The following is a 27,454-nucleotide window of genomic DNA, read 5'->3' as shown; positions in this document are numbered from 1 at the left end:
AAGGTTTTTTTTTTTAATTTAGAAGGTGATTCATCTATTTTTATTTCTTGAATATTTTATTTTTCATTTTTAAGTATTTTAATGATTCAAGAAATACACAGAATATAAATGTCTATGTGAGTAAATAAATTGCAACAAAATAAAAAGCTATGTAAGTTATCAGCCAGGACAAAGATAAGGTAATGGGCAGTTTTCACCCTCTGGCTTACTACCCCTTTTTTATCCCCAAAGCTGAGCCCTATCTCACTTCTAACTATATAGCTTAGTGTTGCTTAGAAGTATTTTTTGAGATTTCTTTTTTTTTTTACTCAATATTAAGTTTGTGGAATTCACCCATGTGATTGTGTTTGTTTTTACTGGATTATTCAGTCGGTTGTATAAATTTAGGTTATAAAAAGTGAGTCAGATGTCACCACATAGAGGTTAATTTATCAGTTTTATTGTTTCTGGCAATCTTTATGTCACATGATTGAGGTTTTAACTTCATATATATATTCATTTATATATTCATATATAGCCTATACAAAATAAATACATATTCTTGACAATATATTTTATTTTCTTCTTTATGGAAGTTTTTTTTAAAAAAATCCTGCAATTATTAGTATTAAAAGTTATGCTAAACTCAACAAGGCCAAGTTTTACAATAGATGTGAAGCAGCTGGGATCCTCATATATTACTGGTGGGAGTGCAAATTTTACAACCATTTTGGGCAGCTATATATTTGAATGTAACAACTAAAATTAAATATATGCATTCTTTATGATCTGTCAATTCTACTCCCAAATGTATATTCACTATGCATATGTCTGTTAGGATACTGTATATAAGAATATTCACAGTGACATTTTGTATATTATCCTCAAATTGGAAACATTCCAAGTATACATCAACAGTAAATAAGGTATACAAAAAATAGTAAATTTATACAATTGACTTTATAGTCAAATAAAAATGAACACAATCATGTGGATGAATGCCACAAACTTAATATTGAGTAAAAAAGTAAATCCTAAAATATACTTAGAAGCAACACTATGCCACATAGTTAGAAGTGAGCAAAGTTAGAAGGCTCAGCTTTGGGGATAAAAAGGGGGTAGTGAGCCAGAGTGTGAAAGCTGCCCATTACCTTTTATTTGTCCTGGCTGAAAACTTACATAGCTTTTCATTTTGTTGCAATTTATATACTCACATACGCATTTATATACTCACATACACATTTATATTCTGTGTACCTTCTTGAATCCTTAAAATACTTAAAAATAAAAAATAAAATATTCAAGAAATAGAAATAGATGAATCCTTCTAAATCTCTAAAAAATATTTATCTCCATTGACAAGCCAGGGCATGCATGCGCACACGTGTGTGTGTGTGTGTGTGTGTGTGTGTGTGAGTGTGTGTATATATATATATATATATATATATATAGTTTTTCATGTACATTCTTCTTCAGAACATCTGGTATATTGACAATTGAGCTTAAGGTATTATGCATACATGCCACCAACTAAATGCTAATAATGATACTAATATAAAATAATTTTTAAGTATAAACTTTTTGTAAGATCAAACTATAAAATACAGAACAGTAAATGTCAGCAATAAATATTTTCTGATCCTAAAATTCTGATTCTTCATTAATAATTCTAGGTGGTAGCTATCTAAGATTAATAGTTTCTCGTGTATTATTTCAGAAATTTCTGCATAGGAATACATAATATGTGGTAAGGTACCATACTTTATAGATTCTTATTGACTTCTCCCCTTTTTTTACACAAATGGGTCATCTTTGGTAAATGATTATGCAACTTTGTTTCTTTCACTTAAGATGTAAATTTTGGAATTTAATATATGCATATAGTGTATGTAAAATATGTATATATATCATATATACATATGTACATATATATAACATATAACACACTTACTATGTATACATATGGGCATATATAACATATATACACATTTACTATGTCTAATATATCCTAGAATTATATATATGTATATAATTTATATATTATAATATATGTATATATGTATAAAGTAAGATTCAATATCAAGATACATATTGTTCTTTACATATAAGTTGATGACATATAGTTATGTAAAGATAAAATAATCATACATGAAAAGCAAATTTTAGAATATATTTTATAATAATACACATGCATTTTATACATTTTATATTTATAAATATAAAACATATAAAACACATTTTTATACCTACACAGATTTTCTTTTTTAAAGAATATTTATATTTTAGTTGTAGGTCAGCACAATATCTTTATTTCATTTCTATTTGGTGCTGAGGTTTGAACCCAGTGCCTCATGTGTGCCAGGCGAGCGCTCCACCACTGACCCCAACCCCAGCCATACCTACACAGACTTTCATTATATTGGTATGACATAATTAATTTTACTAATTCTTCATTGAAGTGTATTTTTCTGTTTCAAAATAGGTTTGAATTAGCATCCTTAAGGCACTTTTTTAAAACTTTCTACAGAGACTTATCATTTAATCATCTACTGCAGAATAAGGATTGGAGAACTTTTAAACAGAATTATTTAGGTATAGTAACCTCAGATAGTAATGGCAACCTATTGTCCATTAAAATTTTTCTTTCAAAATTCAAGGAAAAAAAATAGATTTAGACAGAGAATCGAGGGTACTGTTCTTACAAACTAATTCTAGCACATGAGCTTAGAGAAGCTACTTATCCATGAATATAAGTAATAGTGGCTATGCAATACATGGGATAGGACAGGACCACAATAAGCTTCATTTGTATTGAAATTGTTTCCATTAATTATATTATTTTTAAGAACCAAAATATGAACCTACTTCAACTGTGCAGTGTCAGATTACACACACACACAATCCTGTCATAATCTTGTGGACTTTATATGTGTATAATCTTATCTGAAAACAGTTTAGTTTTTTCCAATATTTCTTCCATCTTTTTATTCTACATAAAGTATATTTACATTGATGTGCATATCAATTGGGCTATAACATTATAATTGTTCAGTAACTGTGTTAAAGGATTTATCAAACATTCATTAGAAACTTGAAAAGTTAGTTATCTTAGTCCCATGTGTCTGTGTTTAAGCAAGCATTTGGATAAAGTATAAACCGAAGTCAAACTTCAGTCCACATAAATACAGACTTGCATTTGCTAGTTTGATAGTTTGTACTCATTAGCTTTCTGGAAATGGCTTTATTTCTCATTTTTGACATCTTTGGATGTGTATTGCCATTGTAAAAATATTTCTGAATTAATTAATTCTACATTAAAAATCCAAATGAACTGACTGTAATCAAAGAAACTAAATGTGATGGTTTTCTTTCTTACCCTCCAGATATTGTTCAGCTATTTTTCGATAGTTTTTGTCAAATTTGTTTTATGTTATAAGACTTCAACCTTTAAGAAAAAAAATCCACTTGTGAGCTGACAATATTTTAAAGATAAAAACCCAACCAGTTTGGTGCCTACAATATTTTTGTTTAAAGTGAAACCCATCTTTAATTGATCTTTTAGAAATTTATTCTATGTCTTTAAGAAATCTTACACATTAAAAAATGTTATGCACCTATATGAAACTTGAAAGCAAGATAACTAACTACCACTCTCATTTCTAGTAATATTGTTACTCAGTTCCAACTGAGAATTAAAGGAGGTTTATGAATTATTGAAAATTATTTACTAATAAAATAAGCCAAGTCCCATGATACACAATTACAGAAACCATTAATACTTTTTGTATAATTACTATAAGAAAGAATAAATAGTCTTATACCATTAAACATATATTTATTTATATGTGTATAATCTTATCTGAAAGCAGTTTAATTTCTTCCAATGTTTTGTGTTCCAGCTATGAATTTCATTGTTAGGATTTTATGGTTGTATGCTATAAAATTCCATAAGTTGCGGAACTACTAGCCTGGGATTTTCTCTCTTTAAAGCAATAGAATCCAGATGGTATATGGAGGATTTTGATGCTAAGTTCTGAAGGAGAAATAGAAATTTCCTTCTTACTGGTGATTTGGCACTTACTGAACTTCCTTACATTTAGATTAGAGTCATATTGGTACTCCTGGCCAATGAACTGTGAGCAGAGTTGTTGTCACTTTGTGGCAAGTGCAAGCAAGGACCTCCCACACCTCTTCCTTCTCTGCTCTTATAACCTTGTAAGCTATACACTTCAGACAGCAATGTGAAAGATGGAAAACGACTGGCTGACCTTTACCATATTTTAAGGGTTTGATCTCGTGCATCGAGTACACTAAATTCAATCTAAACTTACATCTAAACTTAAGAATTAGTATGATCTCAGCTCTTATTTTAAATGATGGATGCAAAGGCAGTAACACAGTCATTAAATTTAAACAAGGTTCTGCCAAGAAGTCGCTGAGCAGCAAAGCACATTTTAAGGCAAGATGGAGTCATTTCTCAGAATCTGGTGCAAATACATAAAACTCACCAAAAATCATTCCACCATTTTCTTCATTTTAAAACACCCAAGTTAGAAAGGGTTCTAAAGACAGTAAATACAAGATAAGAAAGTAACCCAATACACAGATGTATGTAAAATGTAAATAGATAAAATCATTTATATATTGCCAGTCTGAAGTGTAACTAAAAGAATACATCAGGAAAGTTCACTGTCAGGGCCCCTCTTTGCGAGGAAAAGACAATCATTTCCTTGTCATAGAGGAAGACGTTCCAGATCCAAAGAGTTGAGGAAGGGGTAAAGATCATACAATTACAAAAATATCAGTATATGCTAAGTGTTAATTATACTCAGTACCAATAGGAATCCAGTTGAATCAAAGCACACCAAACTCCCTTGATCTAGCAAGTAAAATCTCTAGCAAAGTGATGATATAAAACTCAGAGAGAACAGATGTGCTGCAGGAGAACATGCTGATTTTATAGGCACTAAAGTTTCTCTTAAAATAAATACAGTCATTTAAAGTCTTTGAGTCATGGCTGGAGAAGCACCACATGGAGGTGATAGAACAATTAAGTGTCCTGTGGGAAAAAGAAAGAACTGGAAGAGAATCTCTATGGAGCAAATCTTGAATATACAAATTAAATTGTCTGTAAATAGTAGATTGAAACATGTCTGAAACTGGTTCCATAATAGCATAGGAATCTATCATACAATAAGACTGGTCTTTGGTGAGGCATGATCTAAAAAGACTGGGGGAAATAACAGTCACATTGCAACCCAGGCTCAATCTCATCACTCTTTCTCAATTTAGTCTAAGTGGTCAGTTTAGCTTTGACTCTGCATGGCTACTTTCATCACTCTGTGGGAAACCAAATGTGAAATTTCTTCAGTTTTTCAATTTTATTTTATTTTATTTTATTTTTATTTTTTTTTAAATTTTTTATTGATTATTTAAAGCATTACATAACTCATGATATATCATCTTTCATACATTAGACTCAAATTGTGTTTTGAACTCCCATTTTCACCCCAAATATAGATTGCAGAATCACATCTGTTACATATTCACATTTTACATAATGCCATATTAGTGTCTGTTGTATTCTGCTACCTTTCCTAACCCCTACTATCCCCCCTCCCCTCCCCTCCCCTCCCATCTTCCCTCTCTTTCTCCCCTGCTGTTGTTCAATTCTCTCCCTTTTTTTTTTCCTTCCCCCTTGCCCCTCATAGCCTCTTGTAATTTTATGTATCCTAATGAAAAAAAAATTGCAAAGAATTCTGAATTTGATTTTCAGCTCTATTTGTTATTTGAACATCTTTGTTAAGCCCCTTAATTAGTTGAAGGGTATTCTCTTATTTTTTCAAACAGAAATTTTAACTCCTTGCTTGTAGGGTTTTTGCAAAGATTAAAGGTAGTAAGCTTTGCAAACTCTTAGCCACATAAGGCATGCGCATAGCCATTTCTCTTATCTTTTGAAAGAAGGCAGAGCATATGGTTCGTTTACAAAGGGCCTGGAGGTAAGCTCTGAAATCATTTTTTTTATTTAAGATTTTGCTTCTAAAATTTTATATATTAAATAACTTATTTAAGTTTTCTCCACTGAGAAAACTGAGAGGATTACAGTCCTTCAAAGATGTTTTAATATTATATTGAGAATTTAGAATGGTATACAATATTAACCATACTGACTTTAAAGACTGTTGCAATATTTACGTTTTAAATGGACATATAACCTTTTCAGGAAAAGTGTAATGCATTGTTTTGTTCAGATCCACACTTGGATGTCTAACAGGTCTTAAATTTGAAAAGTCCAAACAAACGTATTTTCTTTCCTCTACCAATGCAAAACCTTCCCCACCCCACTCAATCTTTCTAAAGGTCTACTTCTATTCTACTACATAGTAAGAGTAAAATTTACTTTTCTCTTTGTCTTATATTCGAAAACCAAACCAAAAGCTTATTTTTTTCAATTACCTTCAAAATACATGGACTCTTAATACTTTCCCTCAACTCTTCTGCTGCTATTAAGGTACAAATTACTGCTGAGGTTCTTGTAGATTATTGCAATTGTCTGCACATGGTCTTGTTCTACTTAGATTTTTCAAATAGTCTTGTCAAAAGAGAAATCAGAGTAGTGTTTTAAAAATCTGAATGCCAAAAACATCAGGCCACTGCTTAAATTGCTGCATAGATTCCAATCGCCTCCAGAATAAGAGCTTCTGTCATGACCATCATCTAGGTGACCCTTAGCTATCTGTTTCTTATTAACTCTAGAGCTCAATTTTTCCTTGCCTTAGTCTATCTAGTCATTCTTACCTCACTGATGGGCCGCAAGAAAAACATGCTTTTCATCAGTGAAGTCGGAATGTTCTTCTCCATATTTTCCATTGTTCACCCTCTCACTTCCTCTCCTCAAACATCATCTTCTCAATGAAACCTCTTGACCACATTTAGTAAAGTACCAACAAGAACACCCCCACCCAAGGGGTCCCTATGCTCCTGAAACTGCTCTTTGCTTCTCTTCATGTGAAATGCTGGATAGCTACCTGTTTATTTATTGATTGTCTGAATCCCCTTGTTCACATCTATTTGTTGTTATTATCCTCCGTGTCTAGAGTAGTGCTGTATCCTCTTTTCTCAAAATATATTTGTTGAAGGACAGAAGAAAGGGAAAAAGATAAGATTTTTATTTCCTTTTTCTGTGTCTTTAGATTTCCGAAGAGAGAGATGCTTTGGAAGTCACAATCCATCTCCAGCATAGTCTCTCTTAAGACATTTGTCAGGTGACTTGGAGAGAGAAAGTAGTCACTGTCCTAATAAAGCCTCAATGTCTGCCCACCCCCAACATTTGGAAGAATTTGGACCTTGAAGGAATAATGTGGTCTCAGTTGTTTGCCAAGGTATTTTGCTGATTCTGCAGGGAACAACCCACCACAGGAAGGTGGCACTGAAGATTACAAATCTGGATTACCTCACTGGTCAATAAATAACTCTCCAAGTACATTGTGAATTCTGTGTCCTTAGAAACATGAGGGAGGACCTGTAGTTATTTTTAGTCTTAGGATAATTTTGCAGAGCACTATGGGTTGTGTTAATCTTGTCAATAGTAATCACTATTGGTGAAAAAAAAATAGTGAACACGAACATATAAAAGTGACAGGAGGAAAATAATATTAGGAAAAGGAAGCATTAGAAAGCACATAGCTTATTTTTCTTCCATGTTCTCAAAGTATAACCATTATTTCTTGAGTGCCTACTATATGATAGGCAATTTACAAATCTTAATTTTGCAATAGCCCTGTGAAATATTAGTATTCTCACTAAAGAGGTAAAGAAACAGGCTTGATAAAGTTGAATGTTTAATCCATAATTGTACACAAAGTACACATTAGGGCAGAGAATCAATCCAGCATCTCTGTGAGTTCACAGCCTCTGAATTCTCTTGAACATGCTGTCTTGTTTTAGAAGTGTTGCCTGTAGCACCTCTTTAAACTCAATAGAATAATTGGCCTGCCTCCATAGAAGAGATTCTGAAGGTATATTAGAGAATATATTGTTTTATTATAAATAATGAAAAATTGCTATACCAGTATGTAACAAAATAATCCAGAATAGGATGTCCCTATACCGTCTATTAAATTCAAAGGAATCCAATCTGCTGCCAAAATGACGTCCTAGCCATCACTTTCATCACATTCAAAATGTAAGATTATGTAAATAAGTTACAAATTACCTCTCATCGTTTTATAGAATGAGCTTCTGCAGAGTAGCTGCTGAATCAGAGAATGAACTCTGTGTAACACTCATTAATTTTAAGGGTTATTGCAGTCATTAGTTTCTGTCAATTCACAATTGCTTTAAGTGAGCCTAAGATATTTGAGTTTTTCAGGTTGTGCTACGTCTACATTTGTCTTAAAAATGTAATGCTTTATCATCCTACCTGGCAGTTATCTGGCTTTCCCTATACACAGAATTTGGCAGTACTCATAGAGGTATTAAGTCTTTTCTTTCAAAACAATTGGTTATTTCTTGCTTTTCTCAGCATGATAGTCTCCCCGCCCCTCGGATACTTAATAAAACCCTTCTTTAACTAGCATGGTTGGCTCTTAGTTTGAAATTAGTTCTTCATAATGTAATTTACATAAGGTATGCAAGTGTTTTTTGCTATGACTTGGATTATACAGCTTATATCTTGGATAACATTGAAAGCTACATCAAGCGCCTTATGCATATTGTATTTATCCTTGCTATATGCTATCTGTAAGGTGAGTATGTGCATCTTCATTTGCTGAGGAATATGCATGAAGCTCCAATAGATTATGACTTACTTAGAGAAAACTGGCGCTGCAACTATCCTTATCCAGGTCTGACAGCCTTCACTCAGTCTCCGTGATGTGGGTTTATTTTTTACTCATCAAAATTAAATAATGCCTGCTCCATTTACTCTACAAGACTGTGGTGAGGTGAAAATAAAAGGAAAAAGACTTAAAAAAATAAAATAAATGAAAGATGCTTTCAATAGCAAGGGAACTATCTCCAGCTCAAAAAAGGAAGAGCCAAATTGATCGGTCTGCTCATAGAACTCGCCATGATGGAGAGAAAGTCTGGCTGCCTCTGCAGCAACACCTTTCATCTCGTGGAAAACTGCATGATTGCATTGTGGCGTGCTAACAGAGCAATCCAGAGGGAATCCACATTTGGCAAATGAAACTGCTAGTTAAAAGCCTTACTTTGTGAGAACAAACTCTCATTACATAATAATGCCCTGAGAGCAGGCCCCTGTTCCCCAAACTTACTAAATCCTGCCTTTTCTCAAATTACCATTTTTATGGGTTTCACATACATAGCAGAAGGCTTCAGGTGATGGAATTCACTCTGATCCGTGTGGTTTGGAATGGTAATTGCACCTATGCAATGAATATCCATTACTAGCATTTTGCTATTTCACTTCCCCAGTAAAGTGGGAAAGCTAAAGTCGGGCAGTGTCACATATTGGAAGCTACAAAAATAAATTTCTTAGCATAGTAGAGTTTCAAGAGAAAATAACTTGACTAACGCATACTCAGGCTTCTAACCTGGGCCTGTAAGTAATTTGAGGCCAAGTATGAGAAAGTTCTGTGCGTAATTTGTGTCTTTCTGTAGCCAAGGATGGGGAAAAACATGAGAAGAAGAGAAAAAAGCACAGAAGATAGGAACTCTCTACACTAGAGAAGCCAGCAAAACTAAATTCTGGAGCAACACGTATGAGGTATAATTTATGTATAACATCACTCATTCATTTAAAGGGAACAATTTGATGGGTGCTGAATGATACTTACCCACAGAGCCATCAAAATACAAAATATTTTATATTATTCCAAAAGTTGCCTCAAATCCCTTTGCAGCCATCTGTCTGCTTCCTGATACAGGAAACCATCAACTTGCTTTTCATCACCGTAGGTTACTTTGTAGCTTTATTATTATATATAAGGGGAATCATATAGTGTATATTCCCCTGTGTGGCCTTTCACTAGCTTATTAATTTTGAGATATATTCATAGTTTTGCATGTTCAGTAGTTTTTTCCTTTCTACTATTAAGTAGAATCTAAGCATGTAGAATTATATATTATTTTACCACTGAACACTTAATTGATAGTCACCATTAAATGAGTAGTTATTCCCAGTTCTTATACAGTTACAGGGGAATTTATATCTAAGTCTTTGAGAGAATATATATTTTAATTTGGTAGTATATTTTAATTCCAGGTATAGAACAGTTAGGAAGAGGTTAAACAATTAAAAAACTGCCACATCAAGTTTCAAAAGTTTCTGTACTATGTTTCATTCCTATCTGCATCAGCCTCCTCAATACTAGGTACTGATGGTGTTTGTAATTTTAATCTTGCTAATTAATGAGAATATGGTAGTGCAACCATTAGACAGATAAATAATAGAAGGTAGAATGCTAAGTTAAACATGATATATTTTATCAAAATGATGTTATAACAGTGTGCGGGTTTAAAGATTATAGGGAGCATTATCTTAATTCAGTGAGAAAAAGCCTTTCTAAGGAAGTTATGTTGGAACAGAGGATGGCTTTATGAAATAAGAGAGAGAGTCATTTCTATATCTACAGGAAGAGCCCCAGGAAGGGAGAAGGGCAGGTGCAGAGGTCTGAGGCAGGAGTACCTATGGCTCATCTGTGAAGTCCAAAGATGCTGTCCTCTGTGAGTTCTGTCCACTGCTGCTGTGGAGTTCCAGCACTGGAGTGGACAGTGCAGCTACCACATCTAGTGTCATTATCTTATGTCAGTCCATATTTTCATGGAGTGTTATTTTTCTTGCCTGAAGGACCTCAGTTAACATTTTTCTTTGTGTGGATTTGTTGGTGGTAAATCTTTCGGTTTTATATGCTTGGAAATGTCTTTCATTTTCCTTAATTATGTGAAGCTATTATTGATAGGTTTGGACTTACGTGATTGACAGTTTTCTTCTTTTGATACTTTAGTGATGTTGCTCATTTCTTTTTTACTTACATTATTTCCCATGTGTGATATATATCTTCTATATCTAATGTGCATCTTAATCTGACTTTATTTTTGATTTTCTGCTTATCAGTGATTTTGAGGCATTTATTTATGATGAATCTTGGTGTCACTTTTCTCTTCATTTCTTGTTCTTGGTGTTTGCAGACTTTTTGGCATCTGTGGACTTGTGGTGTTCATCCAAACCAAAACTATTCCCCTCCCCACAGGGCTTTGAGTAGAGAGGTTTTTGAGTTTTGTTGTTGTTTTGTTTTGTTTGCACTGGCATTTAAAAAATATTCTCTTTTAATTTGTTCTAATAGTTATACATGAAAGTAAAATTTATCTTTTAATTTGTTCTAATAGTTATACACTTGGACACATTGTATACAAATGGAGCACAACTTTTCATTCCTCTGCCAGTATATGGTGCAGAGTCACACTGGTAGTGTAACTAATCATACATGGATATAGGGTAATAATGTCCCTCTTATTCCATCATCCTTCCCATCCCCACAACCCTCCCCTCCCCTCTTTCCCCTCTGCACAATCCAAATTTGCTTCATTCTCTTCTAACCCACCATTATGGATCAGCCTCCACTTATCAGAGAAAACATTTGGCCTTTGGTTTTTTGGGATTGGCTTAATTTGCTTAGCATCATATTCTTCAGCTCCATCCATTTACCTGCAAATGTCATAGTTTCATTATTCTTTAAGGCTGAGTAATATTCCATTGTGTATAAATACCACAGTTTCTTTATCCATTCATCTGTTGAAGGGCATCAGGTTGGTCCCACAGTTTAACTATTGTGAATTGGGCTGCTATAAACATTGATGTGGCACTTTTTTTTTTAAATCTCCCTCTTGTTTGAGTACTTGTATTATATATATATATATATATATATATATATATATATATATATATATATATAATATCACTTGTATCACAGTTTACTGATTCTCTCTTTTGTTATTGTAGTGGTTGTTGTTGATATTTTTAGTTTCCTTTTTTTTTTTGGTACTGTGTCTCATTTTAGATAATTTCTGTTGCTATTTGTTCAAGTTCAATAATCTTTTCTTCCAATATAATATTTTTTGTTAATCCTATCCAGGGTACTTTTCATTTTGTACATTTTAATTTTCTTCTGTAGAAGTTGAATATGAGTCTTTTAAATATTTCCTCTATGATTGCTTTTCTGTTTTCTTTTTTTTGCATGAGGGATTGAACCCAGGGATGATTAACCACTGAGCCACATCGCTGGACTTTTTTTTTTTTTCTTAGACAAGGTTTTGTTAAGTTTCCTAGGGCCTCATTAAGTTGCTGAGGCTGGCTTTGAACTTATGATCTTTAGCCTCAGCCTCCTGAGCCACTGAGATTAGAGGTGTGCACTACCTACCTTGCCCAGCTTATGACATCTGAGTATACAAAATTAATTAAAATAATTTTTGTAATGTTCTTGGTTATTATTCTAGCACCTGCCAATTATGGGTTAGTTTTTTTTTTAAGTTTTCCTTTGTTGTAAGTTCCATATTCTGGCCTTTTTTTCTTTGAATGTCTAGTAACATTGAATGGATGTCAGGAATTATAAAGTTTACCACATCGGGTACAGAAATTTGGGTATTCCTAAAAATATTTTTGAATTTTGTTCTGATATTATTCTTCTAAATTACTTAGAAACAACTAAATCTGTTAAGATTTACTTTCAAGATTTGTTAGGTAGATCAGATACCTTATTCACTATAGGACTAACTACTCTTCAGTACTGAGACAAACATTTTTGTGCACATTACCCAGTGTCTGATGGGGGGGTGAGGACATCAGTTTTGACAATGGAAGTAAGCACTATTTCCAGCCTTTTGTGAGTATTGAGTGCCATTACCTCTATTGGTGGTTCATTCTCCAGCCTTGGGTATTTCCTCACACATAGCTCCTATTCAGTAATCAGCTGAATGCTCAGGGAAGACATCTTTCATGCCCTGTTCTCTTCTCTCTCCTTAGCAGTTTTCTGTCCTGGAAACTCTAGCCATTGTAGTATCTCTGGATCCCCTGACTCTTCAACTCTAGTATTTTGCCAAATTTTGCCTGGCTTTCTTCCCCTGGTGACATTCTTTGGACATTCATTCAGAATGGTGAGCTGGGCCAATCAAAGTGCCTCCCTTGATTATTTCCCTTTAGGAAGGGATCACAGTACTTCATTGCCTGTGTCCAGGTTTTGATAAAACATTGTTTCATGCAGTTTGTCTGTTTTTCGTTTTGGTAGTGTTGCTCTTATTTCAAATGATAGATGAAATCTCTCCATCTTGATGAGAAGTAGAAGTCCTTTCACAAAGGGATTTTCATTTATATTTCTCTGAAGACTAGTGATATTACCCATCTTTACATGCACTTTTTTTTTACCATTTGTAAATTTTCTTTTGTAAAGTGTCTCAAAATATTTGGTCTTTTTTTAATAGGATTACTTCTCTTATTTTTACTGGCTTATAAGAATTTTTTTCATATATCCTGGATATAAATTCTTTACTAAATATATGTATCAAAAACGTGGCCTCATTGTTCTCTCTTGTTTTTAAAGTTTTATTTTATTTTTAGTTAATAATAATTGCACTGCAATGAATACCTTCCAAAGAGCAACATGTTTAATTTTATAACGTAGAATTCATTTTAAGTAATGCTTTTAGTGTGTGTACTAAGAAATCTGCTTACCCCTAAGTTCATAAATCATTATTTTTTAAAATCTTTTTCATAGTTGTAGATGGAAAACATGCCTTTATTTAATTTTTTTTAATGGGGTGCTGGAGATTGAACCCAGTGAAGATTGAACACATGCTAGGCAAGTGCTCTGCCACTGAGCTACAGCAGCAGCCCTCATAAATGATTCTTTTATGTTCATCCTATCTTGGTTTGTTGTTTCAACATTAACATTTATGTCAATGATTCACTTCATTCACTTTATTATTTTAATTTTTTTTGGTATTAGTAATTAAACCTAGAGTGTTTAACATCGAGTCACAATCTTTGTGGCTTTATTTTTTTTATTTTTTAAATATTGAGACAATTTTGTGACCCTCCTGACTCAGCCTCCCAAGTTGCTGAGATTATAGGCATATGCCACCATGCCAGCACAATTTATTTTACTGTGTGTATGTTGCTAGGTAAGGGTTAATTTTTATTTTTGTTCTCTTACAAATACTAGCTATTCCAGAAAAAAATTGTTGAAAAGATTTCCTTTTCCTCTTCTAAATTTTCTTTACATCTTTTCTGAGTTTTTCTATTTCTGAATTATTTGTTTACTTCCATGTATTTATATGTTTATCATTTTACTTTCATCACGATGTCTTTATTAATGTGGCTTTAAATTAAATCTTGGACTCAGACATTGTTAAAATGAATACAATTTAATTGCATAAGACTTATTTCAGCAATTACTGTGAGCTAACCTGGAGTGATTTACTGTAGAAAATAACTTTACCCTCTTTCTTGGTATCCCTCTTAACCCATAAGATACAAAACACCACACCCAAATTCATTTCTTAATGTAATTTAAGCTAATTCACTAAACATTAATTAATTTTAATGTGCATTTATATCTTTGTATTAGGAGTCAAACTAGAATTTTTTTCAAATTATGAATATATTTAAGGCTTTGGAAGCATTTAGGTGTTACCTTTATTTATGATTCATTAATAAAATAGAACTATGTGACTATGTGCGTTTCAACAAGTATTTAAGCCATTTTCTCTTCAGAAGGAAAAAAAAAACTGCTAAAAAAGCCATAACACATGATGATAGTTAAAAGACTAATGGAAAAAATAAAAATACTGTTAAGATTTCATAATAGAAGGTTATTCTAGACTGGTGTGGTTTCAAAGAAAGAAGAGTTGAGTAGTGTCTTGACAGAAAAATACCATTGGACAGGCAGGAGTGTGCTTCTCTATGGGTTGCCTTGAGGCTGACCTGGGGTCATGTTGAGGTAGGTTGGGCATAGTATTGGTGAAGCAAGGGCTCCTTTGAAATGAATAAAATAAGTGACTTATCCAATTTTAGTTTATTTATAGTATATTATTATATGATATGGTAATACTGTTATTATTTTACACTTGCTAGTGTAGTCCACAATAAATTTTAAAATCTGAGAATATGAGATAGTACAGAGCAACTGTGGATGAATATGCATAGAAATTTATAGTCTCTGGGAGTCATTTGGTCTAACTTTACATTAAATGCAAAATAATCTTTACTGCAACATACCAAAAAAAAAAAAAAACAGTTATCCTTGTGATTTGTCCAATTATAGAGAGTTTGCTACCTCACAAAGTAGAATATTCCCTTCCTTGCAATGTCCTGTTATTTACAAAGTTCTTCTCACATAGTGACCTGTGTTATTGATTATCTTACTACTTATACCCCACTGTATGTTTCCTCTCCCTCATTGAGTCTCTGGTATTTTTTGAAACTATTATAATAGCTTCAAATGCATGCTATTGATCCAAGTAATCATGTAACTGGTTTCCCCACGTTGATTGTTCTCTCAATGCTCTGCACATTATGAATTTCTCTGCATGTGTGCTTCTGTTTATGGCCAGATCACCGCAGAGCATGATCTCCATTAATCTGGTCAGTAAATATGTATAAATATAGCAGAACCCAGCGATAATTTTGATAATAATCACATTGTGCAGTTGATCTTTTTTGTGAGACAGCACACTACAGTGGAAAATCCATAAACTTTGGAATTATGCAAACTTATCTCCTTGTTTGATTAACATTAGCTATAGGATGAGTATTTCAGACCTCTGAGTTCCAATTTCCTTCCCACTAAAATGAGGATAATACCTATACCATATAAAGTTATTGTAAGAATAAATTTTGTTAACGTATGCATTATGACAAACATATAGTGGTCTTATGCAGAATAAATGTTAGTGAATTTCTCTTCTGCTTTGATATGTTTAACAAACAGCTGCAGCAGAATGCAAGCAGATATTGATATACAGGTTGGACAAAACAAGGCCAAAAATCTACAACTTGGGCATGGTGTGGGATAGTTTCTACCTGCCTGACCCTGATTCATCAATCATCACCCGGGATGTGAGCACAGAATCAGGCTCACATCCAGCCAGTGCACTATCTGCTGGCCCACATTGCTCTAGTGTCTGCAAGGACAGCTGAGACACTTGTCAAATTGCTTTCTAAAATCCAGATGCATTATTTTCTGGGGCATTTCTCTCATCTAGCCTTCTGGTAGCTGTATCAAAAAAAAAAAAAGGAAATAAATTTAGTCTGTCATGTTTCATTTACTGAGATCATGCTGAGCCCAAATGTTATATGCTTTCTTTTGTGAATGTTCACCGACCATCTGTTTTGTAATATGGACTGGGTATTTGAGGGAGTTTACATTAGGTGCTATAATCTGGGGCATCTTTAGTGTTTACCCTTTTGGAAATCAAGTAATTCATCCATCTGTAGGCTATTCCTTTTCCTGTTTTTTTTCTAGAAACTTCAAACAGTCTTCATAACCTCAGTAGTTAAGGGGATATTTTAGTTGAAAGATTATTGTTCTTGGAAGAGAAAATGGAGCAAAATTAAAGTTGTGTCCCTCAGCTTAGTGTCTATTGGCTACTAACATTACAACTTGAACTCTGGATATATTCCTCCTTGTTCTCCTTTTTATTCCAAACACAGTTTTAAAATCCTTATGTTATTCTTAGTATGATTTGTTATAGTCTATTTTGGGATGTAACATTTTGCTTCACTTTACAATTCCAGGATTTTTAACATTTTTGTCTTGTTGTTTTAAAATCCTTCTTGTTGAGATCATAGCTCAAAAACCTGTGTGTGTGTGTGTGTGTGTGTGTGTGTTCAAAATGATTTCTTTAGTTTTAACTCCACCCTTAATTGATCTAACCACTTCCTTCATTCTATTTATATTTTCCTCCAAAAGGCCATACATTTCCCTTGAGCCTTAGTCCCTTACAAAGCCCCTGCCCAGAGGATTGCACTTTCTCTTCCCTGAGAAGCTTGACATTTATTTTTCTAAACTCATAGATATTGACTCTGAATGGAAGTAGTATTCCTTTTCTTGGATATTAAGAATTCCCCAGTGACATTATCACTTTTTTATTTTTTTTAAATCATGTCTTCCCTAAGTGTAAATAGATTTCTTCATCAACATCCTGTAAGATAAAAAAAAATAAGATGATAATTCATAGATAATTCCCTTTGTCCCAAAGAGGTTTTAAACATTTAGTATATATTTATATATTTCTGCATTCTTTCCCCAATCCCTACAAAACTCTATACAGTAGCTATTCTGGTTTCTATATTCCACTTTTCTGAGGTTTAGTAACTTTAATAAGGTGTCTCAAGTCATAGGCAATGGTATTGTAGAACTCAAGGAAAGTGAAGTCAATTGCAGATTGCACATGCTATAAAGATGATCAAAACCTTTTAGACCTTTGATTTTAATAGAAATCAAATTGTATGAATATTTGAAGACTCTCACAACAACTTATATCTGTCTCTTCTCCAGTTTGTAAGTTTGAAAAATATTTCCTATATTCTTTTCTGACCTTATCACTTGTCTGTGTGTTTGTGTGTGCTTTATAATACATCATTTTCTAACTTTTATTATACTCAAAAGAAATATGATATAACACTTATGTATTACTTTGATTCTAGTACTTTGATATAAATTGTTTTATGTAGGCAATTAATCATAAAACTGATTTTTTGAAACTCGTTCTAGATATCTTCTATCTGATTTGCATTCCTTTGAGTTTTTACAATGTCTGATATAGCAGGAAGAAAATATTTTTAACTACTGACTTCTGTTTGAAAAAATTGTTATATTACTTTCCCCACATCTTCTTTTAAATAGCTATATATGGATGATAACTTTATTTAATTTTCAAATAGCTCTGGTGGATTAAACTTATAATATAGTCATCTACCTTATCTCTAGTTTTGCTTCACCTGCAATGCCTGCTTTTTCTAAAATAAATAAGACTAAACAAAATGAATTATGGTACATATTTTCCAATTTACATTTCAATCTTTTATGTATGTTGCTTAAACATAGCATACAAGAGAAGTTTGTTTAAGCAAAGTCTGACAATTACTTTTTTATGTAAATTTTTCTTTTATATATGACAGAAGAATGCATTACAATTCTTATTACATATATCGAGCACGATTTTTTATATCTCTGGTTGTATACATAGTATATTCACACCAATTCATGACTTCATACATGTACTTTGGATAGTAATGATCATCACATTCCACCATCATTAATTACCCCATGCCCCCTCCCTTCTCCTCCAAACCCTCTGTCCTATCTAAAGTTCGTCTATTCCTCCCATGCTCCCGCTCCCTATTCTACTGTGAATCAGCCTCCTTATATCAAATAAAACATTAGGCATTTGGTATTTTGGGATTGGCTAACTTCACTTAGCATAATGGCAGTTTTAGTCCACTTACATTTATTGTGATTATACATATATTTAGATATGCAGGAAACTCATGCTTTTACTGAGACATAACCTAACTATATTCACTATATTCAATTAAATTTACTCCTTTTATATGTATATTTTAATGAGTTTTAACCAATTTATAAAGTCATGGAAGTCCATCACATTTATTAAGTTATGAAATACTAAAAGTTTTCCCAACTTTCTAATTAATTGTCACTCGTTATTTCCAGATTTATCCATTGTTCTGATTTCTATTACCATATATTACTTTTAGTGTTTAGAATTCTACAGTATTTGCATCTTTGACTGGTTTGTATTTAAATTAGTATTTTTGAGCTTAAATCATATTACCATCTTTCCTTTATATTTAATTAGTAGTCTATTATATCAACATAGAATTGTTTATCCATGTAATTCTTTCTTTCTTTATTATTAGTTTTTTTTTTGTTTTTGTTTTTGAAAAAGAAAAGAGTTTTACTGATTTGTTAGCAATAGAGAAATAGATAAATACAAGGAACTTCTGTCCCAGAGGCTGTGATTCTCCCCAGTTGCATTAAGAATATCATTGTTTTTTCTTTAAATATACATGTAGGGCTGTGCTTAGGCTATACCTTCTTGCCAGGTATTTAAAATCAAGTTGGTCAAAACTGACTTTGTTCCTCTTGTCAATAAATTATACATAGACAATTGTGTTATTCTTCATACTGAAATAGGAATTTAAATATATTTTGGAAGGTAATAAGGAGAGCCTGATCTGTTTAAAGGTGGCATTGTAACACATGAAAGCATTTTGCCACTTTTTCCATAAAAAGAGAGCTCAGTAGTCTCTTAGCTTTTGTTTATTCAAGTTTCAGATTTAATGTTGTATTGTGTTATTTGTCAAGAACCTCACTTTACCTGAGATAAGTCTCTCCCTCTCATCTTACTCCATGTTAGAATGGCTCCAACATAGACTAGACTTGAGTTTATTTAAAGTTGTAATCAAAAGACTGCTTTTTGTTGTAAAGATTACTGTGATATCAAAATAAACAGGGAATATAATGTATAACTAAGTAAAGGTTTACAACTATAAAAGTATTTTTTCTTGGCTGATAGCTATTACACAAATTGAATATGGTTTTGCTGTGTTAATTTTATTTTGTATTTTCCTTGTAAACTTTATAACTTACTATTTCCTGTTATAACTGTTTCCTGTTATTTACTGTTTCCTTTATAACTGTTTCCTGTTACTGTTTTGCAGAGGTACTGTTTCTAATAAAACAACTTGAGTTAATTTGAGATAGTAAGCCATCAACCTATAGGACAGATAGTATATAGTGCTGATTTCCGGTACTGATATTAATCTAAATTAAATGAAAGGGGTAACTGCAGAATTATAGATATTGAAGTCATAACCTGATATTCCCACTTTAAGAATGGTGAAAGTGGCTTGCTGGATGTTTAAAAGCAAAAACTGGGAGACTGAAGTTAAGGAAGTCAAAAGCCAAGGAAAAGGCAGCCAACAATTTGACCCTTGTCTTCTAAGGTCATCCAAGACCCACAGAGTGACAGGACCTCTCTAGAGGCCCTGCAATTCTGATGAGTCACCTGATCTGCCATTCAGAGACATCAAGAGGACCCTAGACAACAGGAAGCCAACCAATGCACATTTGGTAAAGAGGAGGGACATTGGAGAGGAAATGTCCCTGATGCTTCCAAGTGAAGTCACATATGGTCAGCAGAACCATGAGCCATCCTGGCAGATTGGCACCACGGGTAGAGAAAAGCTAAAAGAGCCAAGAGGCTTCACACATGGTCCCAAGATATATCTGAGGAATCTCAGCTGACTCTTTTAAAAAAATTATGTATTTTAATTAGTTATACATGACAGTAGAATGCACTTATATACTTTGATATATCATATATATATGGGATATAATTTCTCATTTTTCTGAGTATACATATTGTAGAATCACATTGGTCATAGAGTCACATACATACATACAGTAATAATGTCTGTTTCATTCTACTATCTTTCTTATCCCCACATACCCTGCCTTCCCCTCCTTTCACTTCCCTCTACCTAATCTAAGGTAACGCTATTCTTTTTTTTTACATTATAATTATTAATGCATATATATACAACAATTTTTGTATCTCTGTATATAAAATATGTTGACACCCAATTTAAGTCTTCATACATGTACTCTGTATAATGATGTCCATCACATTCCACCATCCTTGCTAATCCCCTGCCCCCTCCTTTTCCCTCTCACCCCTCTTCCCTATTTAGAATTCATCTATTCCTCCCATGCTGTCCCTCCCAATCCCACTATGAGTCAACATCCTTATATTAGAGAAAACATTCAGTATTTGTTTTATTGGGATTGGCTGACTTCACTTAGCATTATCTTCTCCAATGCCATCCATTTACCTGCAAATGCCATGGCTTTATTCTTTTTTAATGCTGAGTAAAATTCCATTGTGTATATATGCCACATTTTTTTTTATTCATTCATCCACTGAAGGACATCTAGTTTGGCTCCACAGTTTAGCTATTGTAAATTGTGATACTACAAACGTTGATGTGGCTTTGTCCTTGTAGTATGCTGTTTTTAAGTCCTTAAGGTATAGTCTGAGGAGAGGAATAGCTGGGTCAAATGGTCGTTCCATTCCCAGTTTTCCAAGGAATCTCCATACTGCTTTCCAAATTGGCTGCACCAATTTGCAGTCCCACTAGCAATGTATGAGTGTACCTTTTTCCCCACATCCTCGCCAACACTTATGTTGTTTGTCTTCATAATAGCTGACATTCTTACTGGAATGAGATGATATTTTAGAGTGGTTTTGATTTGCATTTTTCTGATTGCTAGAGATGATGAGCATTTTTTCATATATTTATTGATTGATTGTATATCCTCTTTTGAGAAGTGTCTGTTCATATCCTTAGCCCATTTGTTGAATGGGTTATTTGTTGAATGGGTTATTTGTTTTTTCAGTGTTTAGCTTTTTAAGTTCTTTATATACCCTAGAGATTAATGCTCTATCTGATGTGTGAGGGGTAAAAATTTGTTCCTAGTATGTAGGCTCTCTATTGACCTCACAGATTGTTTCTTTTGCTGAAAAGAAACTTTTCAGTTTGATTCCATCCAATTTACTGATTCTTGGTTTTAATTCTTGCGCTATAGGAGTCTTATTAAGTACTATTTTTTCTTCTATTATACAGAGTCTCTCTGGTTTAATTTCTAGGTCCTTGATCCATTTTGAGTTAAGTTTTGTGCATGGTGAGAGATAGGGGTTTAATTTCATTTTGTTACATATGGATTTCCAGTTTTCCCAGCACCGTTTGTTGAAGATGTTATCTTTTCTCCAGTTCATGTTTTTGGTACATTTGTCTAATATAAGAGTATGTAGGAAAAAAGTGAGTTTTGACTTAAACATGTGGCAGGAGAGTATAGCTTATTCATGTAATTTTTAATTGATATATCAGTTGTTTATATCACTTTTCTGAAAAAAAAGACACTAGAAGAATCTTTCTCATTAATGCATTTTTTATTTTGGGGTACATTACTGATCAGAGTGCAGATGTATGTTTAAATTAATAAGAAACTTGCAAATTATTTTTTGAAGTAGTACTGTTGTATGCTTCTTGTGAGAGTGCTAGTTGTTCCACATCCTTTCAAGTACATAATATTGGAGGTGGTTTTTTTTTTTTATTGTAGCCAATCTAGTGTGCATAATTACCATGGGAACAAATTAACAATGTCCTATTAACTTTCACCTATTGGAATGTGTTTAGATCATTGGAGGCATGCCCTTGTAAGGAAATGTGATAACCTGAATTAATTCCTGTGAAAGTATTGGTATGAAAAGTCCAAGTATTACCTCTCACCTTGTTCTGGCTTCAGGTTTTGTGATGTGATATGTTTTCTGCACTCAACTGCCACAATGATGCCCCCCACCATGATGTGATATAACCAAGTAGGTCCTTGCAAAATCCAGAGTCATATATTTTAGTTCAGCCTCTCAAACTGTAGGCCAGATAAATTTCTTCTCTTTATGAAATTCCCAGCCTCAAATATTTTGGGTATAATAAGAGGAAGTAGTCTAAAGGAAATTTACTTTATTGGGGGGCAGGGACTAAAATTGAATGTGATTTGTACTTAATTTGTTTTCCAAATTGTTCCAGCATTGACTGTTGGGACCTGCTTTAAACTTCATGTTATTTCTTTTCAATATATAATTCTTTTTCCGGACACTACTTTCTATAATGCAAAGTGCTCTAGACTTACCTTGTATCTTTTCTGAGCAACTATTAAAATCACCACTTCTCCAGAAAAACCTTGTTAGCTTCATTGAAGAAGAGTATTTAGAAACCAATGGTTTGTGCTTATTGCTCAAACTTGGAGCAGACAGTGCTTGAAGTCCTCTCAGAGGACAAAGCTAGGAGTGTGTGTGTGTGTGTGTGTGTGTGTGTGTGTGTAACTAATCTATCCATCCATACACATCTACTTTTATTTCTGTATCCTAAACATGAATTCATATTGATAACACCAACTCCAACCTACATTTGGAATCCATATCCATATCTATATCTATGTTCATGTCTATGCTGATATGCATAGATTTATCCACATCTATATCTAAAACCACAAGATTTATTTTTCTACTTTTCTCTCTTCCTAATTTGTAGCTACTTTTCCAACAGTGAGAATCTGGGCCTTAGATTTCTAGGGCCTTACAACCCTAGAAATTATATGGGTTTCAAGGTGATAGTTCTTCTTTCTATAAAAAACACAATTATCTAATATAATGTTTATTCACAGCTCCCCTGATCTTAGCCCTACAACATCCAGTGAAAACATTCTTTTCTAAAGTAACTTAGGTTAGCTCCTTTCCCCATAGGCCTTTCAATATGATTACATGATGGATTTATGAATCAGGCAGGTTCATTTGTCACTGTCTACATTTCATTTTGAGTTTCCCCCACATCCTGGTGGAATTTTTGAAAAATTGCACATAGTAAAAATTCACTTTGTGGTGTTAAGTCCTATGGGTTCTGACAGATGCCTAGGGGGATGCAGCAACCACCACAGTTACTTATGGCATAGCGTCATAACTACTAAAATTCTTTCATGCCAATCTTTTAGGCAACTCCTACTCCCACTCCCATACCACCCCAAATACTGGGCTATCATACTTTTTTTAATTATTTCTTATACTTTTTCCATTTCTTTAATATCCCAAAAATACAATTGTAGAATCTGGAAAATGTTGATCATTTAAAAAATATTTTTTCTATTCTTTTATTCTTGTCCTCAGATTCCATTATACATATATTAAACTTCTTTACTATGTTATTCACTAGTCTTATTTACCCTGTTCTTTATCCTTTCTATTCTTTGTTTTTACTTGTTTTTTTTCTCTTTTGTACTAAGTCTACTGATGAACCCATTGAAGGAACATTTCTAACATAACTTTTAATTTCTATCGTTTCTACTTCATTCTTGCCTAGAGTTCTCATTTCACTGCTGAAATTACTCTTGTTATTTCACAGGTTTTCTAACCACAGCTTTAATGTATTATTCATTGTTATTTTAGATTCTGTGTCAGAAACTTCTAATTTGTATGTGTTATCTGAATTTTATTCTGATGACTTCTTTTTCATTAGGGAGGAGTTTTTGTTATTTGGTTTGGTTTGGTTTTGCATTTTCTTATGCCACTTTTTTTTCCTGCAAGCCAAACATACTGTGCAAAATGCTAGATACTAAGGTAAACAAGCCTTATGCTTGGAGATGGCCATGCTCTTTAATCTTGTAGGCCCAATGTGCAAGCCAATGAATTAGAAGTAGTGTTGTACTGGAGATTTTTAATGATACACAGTGATGGCTAGTTTGGCAGAGAGTATTTTCTTGGCATTGGCTTGGCTTCAGAAGTTGCACCCCAGTGGGAATGTCTTTCTATGTTCTTGTCCTTCTTATTTCTCTCTCTCAGTGTTACCCTGCAGTTATTTTTTTTTTGTTGTAGGTGAGTGGCCCATAGTGCAGACACAATTTCCCTGGGGACTTGGAGTCTGCTAAGTTCACCTGCCCCTATCTGGGATCCTCTGAGCTCACACATATTCTAAGCTCTATAGGAATCAGTCACCTTTTTCCTTTTCCATCAGCAATATGTTTTTAACTGTCCTTAGAATGATGGTATTTGTTGCCTGTTCTTCCATAGATGAAAGCTTTTAAGTTGAAAGGGACCAGGAAAAGAAAATCTGGGGCAGTTTGTGTTTCTCTTGCAGTGTTTGCCCTTTCCCTATCCTTAGTCTGTGCCATAAGGTATACTTTTTTGCTACCTTTCCCAGTACCTTCTGTAAGGGCAAGTGGAGACCATGAAGAAAAACCATGACTAGGATTAATGCCCCCAATACTGTGATCCTCAGGGGTTCACTCTCTTGTCAGAGTGTGGCCAGACTGTACCAATTACCCACCCTCTCTAGAGGAGTTCTTGCTATCAGCATCTTGTTATGTCTACCCAATAAGTCAGTGGGTTGGTATTCCCTAGATTTTGGTGCCTGCATTTATTAGATTCTGGACTAGTTCACTGTCCAGTAATGTCAACTCAGATTCATGAAAATGCATGACTTCACTTTTTTTGTTCTTTGTATGAATGGTGCTCTTTCCATTCCTTTAGCTCTGTAAGAGATCTAAATAGTCCTCTTAATCCTATGTTCTTTTCACTGTAAAATATTGTTTTAAAGATTCTTTAATTTTTTTTTCCCCTGAAGGGCCCAAATACTGTTTTTAATGCTTGTTTTCCTAAAAACTATATTCAGAGGATTAAATTTCATCTATCTAAGATTAGTTTTTTTAAGTGGATATAGGTAAAGATTAGTGACTGATGGTTACATGATAAATACTTAAAGAATATACATTATCTGATTCCATACATAAATTTATTTATGTTCCATGGCTAATGATGAAATAAACATTTCATGAAACACAAAGTAACTGGCCCACTTCCTGGCTTTTAACATGCTCACATATATATATATATATATATATATATATATATATATATATATATATATATATATATTAGTGTTTCTTTAGTTTGTGAGTTCCTGCTTCATCACTTGTAAAAGGATTTTTAATTGAATTTAGAGATAATTTTTCTAGTGTTTGAAATGTGACCTTAGTAATGATATAAGTCAGGTACTTTAGAACATTTTACCAATAAGTTTGCAATAAAAGTTTCGTATTTCAATCTTTTAATAAATGGATATACAATGAATATTTATTAAGCTTCCCCTTTCTTGCAGGGACTATTAGGGTACAAGGCATTCAGGGATGACTAAGACTGACCACCAGAAGAGTCTACTGGGCTGGTAGTTCTTCCATTTTCATCATACAGAATAATTAAAGGAAAAAAGGCAAAAAACATAAAATTGGCCTCAATAAATGTTAAGTTCAATTAATGAATTAAAATTGGGTAATAATATTTGGGATTATTACTTTAGTTAAAGAAGTGTTTTTGTTTTGGGTACTGGGCATTGAACCTGGGGCACTTAATCACTGAGCTACATCTCCAGCCCTTCTTTGTATTTTATGTAGTCACAGGGTCACACTGAGTTGCTTAGGGACTTGCTAAGTTGCTGAAGCTGGCTTTGAACTCAAAATCCCTCTGCCTCAGCTTCCTAAGATGCTGGGATTACAGGTGTGCACCCCATACCTGGCAAAGAAGTTCTTAAATAAGAACTCTTGGAAAAGATTAAACTTAAGTTGAAAAACAAAGCCATTCAGAAACTCCAACTGTGTTGAATATCCAGGAGAAAAGAAATAGCAGTTTGCATACATATGTGTTGTTTTAGACATCTTTTTCACTACTGTGACTAAAAGAGTGGACCAGAACAATGGTAGAGGAAGTAAAGTTTATTTAAAAGTTCATGGTTTCAGAGGTCTCCATCCATAGACAGCAGGCTTTATTCCTTGGGGCTCAAGAGAAGCAGCTCACATGATGATCAGGAGCAGAAAGTGTGGTCTTTGCTTGCCAGATACGAACATATATCCCAAAGCCATGCCTCAATTCCCACCTCCTCCAGCCACACCCTACCACTTCTTTGATTACCACTCAGTTAATTCCTATCAGGGGATTAATTCATTGATTGGGTTAAGACTCTCACAACTCAATCATTTCTTCTCTGAAGCTTTTTGCATTGTCTCACAGGTGAGATTTTGGGGGACACCTCACAATCAAACCATAATATATATCATGTGCATGTGTGTGCACGTGCATAGCAAGAAGCATTAAGTTACAGAGCATCACTGATTAGCAAATAGCTTGAGATAGAGTAATGTTTTCTCCATTTCCACTCCAAGTCATTTAAAATCTATTCAAGAAAAGCATTTATCCTGATTCCAGAATATATTATAAGGTAGAGTGATCTACACGATGCACTTTTTTCTTCACTCCATTTCAATGCCATTCACATAAAAGAAAGCAAATTAGATTCAACTTCTTTGTGCAATTAAAAAACACCTATGATGTTCCAATCAATCAGCACACTTGATCTTTCTTTATCACTAGAGGGGAAAAAGATGTACCTCCATGGTCCATTGCTAATGGGTTGTTCCACTGCTGTAGTTAATAGCATGAGTTTCTTCTACATCTAATTTAAATTTTCTGAATTAAATAGATTAAAAGATTAGTGAGAGCTCAATGATGTATTACCATGTATGCAGCCAATTATGTGTCTTCTTAACTTAGTTTTATCACAATCTGACTTTTTATCAGAAAACTTTTTGACTTAGCTTGGGGAGATCAATTCTTCCATCACATAGCTCTTGGCACAACAAAATTATTCCATAGGTTAATAAGTTTCCTCTGGTACATTTGATTTCCTGAGTTGCTGTCAAGAGCAGCACAGTGTGGTTAAAAAAATATATATACAAATCGAAAAATAAGCACTGTTTGTGGAGAATGGAGATTTGAATTTTAGTCTCATATATACTCTCAATTCCTTGTCTCTGGCCAACTTACTTGAAAT

Source organism: Spermophilus citellus (assembly GCF_964194105.1).
Source record: "Spermophilus citellus genome assembly, chromosome: 11".
In the NCBI taxonomy this organism is placed as follows: Eukaryota; Metazoa; Chordata; class Mammalia; order Rodentia; family Sciuridae; genus Spermophilus; species Spermophilus citellus.
This window is presented reverse-complemented; position numbering follows the sequence as displayed.